Consider the following 2,580-nt stretch of genomic DNA (forward strand, 5'->3'; position numbering starts at 1 on the left):
TACTGGAAAGCCCTAGTAATTAGATGCTACACACCCTGCGCTAAGTGGCACTGGTAAAGCATTGTAGATACTAGATCAGGCTTCCACTGTCTCATACTTCCAGCCTGAAAGGAAAGGAAGCAATCTGAAAAAGATGGCAGCAAAAGAAAAGCAAGCATATTAAATCCTAGGACCAAACAAAAGAGAGGTTAATAGAAATGTTCTCGATTATTCAGGATCACTTATATATTCAGCTACTAATGTTGACTAGTTCACCACATGTTGACCAATGAGGTCCATGGATGAGGGGCTCAGAATCCTGTTAGCACTACTGCTTGGCTCATCCTCAATACTTTCAATAACCGAACTCAGGATCTCATGATCCCTGGGGGGAAGGGAGGGGCAGGAGAGAACCCTACTGTATATCCCTCATAAAAGTCCTAGACCCTGTCTGGGGTTGTTTCCCTGGTTAGGTCTTTGAGGCCTATTGCCAGATGCCATTCCCTCTCTTTTCGCCCCAGGATGCTAGTCTGAACCTCCCCACCACAATCTCACTCCCACACCACTGCCATGCTCCACTTGTATCTACACACTACATTTTGCTACATATAATGCCTAATGTTGACTAGAGGTGGGGCAGGTATGAACTTCCACCCAGATTTGCCAGACTAGCCTTCTCTTTGTCTCATCTAGAAACACTGCCTAACTACTGATGTTAACTTGGTCCCTAAACTGTGTGCTCAATCTGTAGTAGGTTTTGTTTTCTACTGTCAAGAAAGTCAAAGAACCACAGTAAGGATTACCCATTGTAAAGTTGTATTTGCATCATTCTTTTCTGAATACAACCACTAGAAACTCAGATCTTTGACACTTTGTGTCTCCAGTTAACCTAGGGAACAGACCTGCAACCCAGCCCTATTCACCAAAATCAAGTCATCCCACCTCTTTGTCTGCCAGTGTTCATTCCCTGACACCTAACATTTCTTTACACAACATCAGTAAATTAAACATTTTTATCAGACTCAAAATGTACAGAAAGTAGCTAACAACAAAACCAAAAAAAATGAACTTGAGAACTTTAAAATAATTTAAAATAAATTTTAATTTAAAGTAAATTTAAAGTATGTATCTATTGGAAATGTTTCACAAACACACCATGAAACAAACCTTCAAAATTACATTTTTAGACAGTCAAGTTGACAGTATGCCAACAAAAACTATCTGGCAACTTACCTAAACAGAGCAAAACAACTCACTAAGAAAAAGCCTCTTGCCAACGAAAAGGAGATATTACAAAGGCTGAGAGTTGGCATTCATCTAATTGTTTACTGGTTTTTCCTCTACACAGAATCACAAATGTAAATATGATTTCCACATTTCAAAATAGGTGGTGATGGTAGACAATAATTACAGTTATAAGCACATCCAATAGGAAAGTGGGGCAGGGGGGAGATACCAGCTTGTAGTTAAAGGTAACTTCAGAATGCCAGGAAATGTTATTCTGCAATGGGAATAACACTCCTAGACACAATCCAACCGATGCCCAAGGCACCAAGGCGATGGAATGTTATAAATTATGACTCTTGGTCACCAAGAGTTTAATTACATTCTGTAGTGTATTTGAGAGACAAAATGTGTGTTTACTTTTGGAAACATTTTCACATAAACTAGTTAAAGACACTTTAAAATTTGATGCGTAAAGGAACAAACCCACGATTACCCTATAAGCTCAATCAACTGGGGGGGAAAAATACATTTTAATGTTCCAGCGGGCAGATACTTTATCCACTCCGAGTTCAAAAGCACTGTGCATATAAAAAGTACCTGAAAGTAGGAGGAACGGAGAACATAAAATTAGAAGGTCTAAGAAAACACAATAGCTGGGCGAGTGTGTCTAAATACTATGCTCACAGCATCGCCCCCCCCGCGGCAGTGTGGGCAGCGGTGCCACATCAGCACTACTCCGCATGTGTGGCGACACTCAATTATTTTTGTCCGTTTCATGAATTATTAATTTTAGTAATGGTCTGTTGACAGGAATCGGTGCCAACTTTCCACTGGAAGAGGTGATAGCGTCTTCCCTGATCTGCTCCACAAAACCAGCCTTGGTGCTGCTCCTAGCCAACATCTGCTGCCTTACAAGGTGGCACGAATCTGATTGAGGGAAGGGGATTTAAAAAAAAAAAAAAAAAGAAAGAAAGAAATCTGTCCTTTTTTGCAACGCGTTTCACATTGGAGGGAGTCGCTGCCCGGGCGCAACTCACTGAACAAGACTTCTTTTCAGACCGAGCTGCGAGGGGGCGAGGCCGCTCTCCCCGACCCCGGACTTCGCAAAGCTCCCAGAAAACAATGTGATCAAAGGGCCTGGTACTTTTCTCAGCGAGGAAGTCTAACTCCAAACAGGAAGCTGCTCCTCCGAGTGTGCCACGCTGAGTCCTCCCAGGCGCCAGCCTCCTCCCGGGGAAGGTCGAAACGCCCCGGGCCCGCGTACGGCCCGGGCGAAAGCGGGGCCCGCGAATACCCGGACTTCGCCGTCCGGCCAAACATCCCTGGCGATTGGGGGGAGGTCGGGGGGTGGGGGGGGGGGCGCAGTCGCTCCCC

The 2,580-nt window shown here is 44.1% G+C and overlaps 1 protein-coding gene across 1 annotated transcript in view; it reads right to left on the bottom strand.

Moving 5' to 3' along the window:
• The window catches only part of Cd2ap (CD2 associated protein), a 43,385-nt gene that overhangs the window by 40,226 nt on the left and 579 nt on the right, over positions 1-2,580 (bottom strand). The gene's annotated exons all lie outside the window — the stretch shown is intronic.

Source organism: Dipodomys merriami, unplaced genomic scaffold (assembly GCF_024711535.1).
Source record: "Dipodomys merriami isolate MVZ:Mamm:240054 unplaced genomic scaffold, mDipMer1.0.p SCAF_16, whole genome shotgun sequence".
In the NCBI taxonomy this organism is placed as follows: domain Eukaryota; kingdom Metazoa; phylum Chordata; class Mammalia; order Rodentia; family Heteromyidae; genus Dipodomys; species Dipodomys merriami.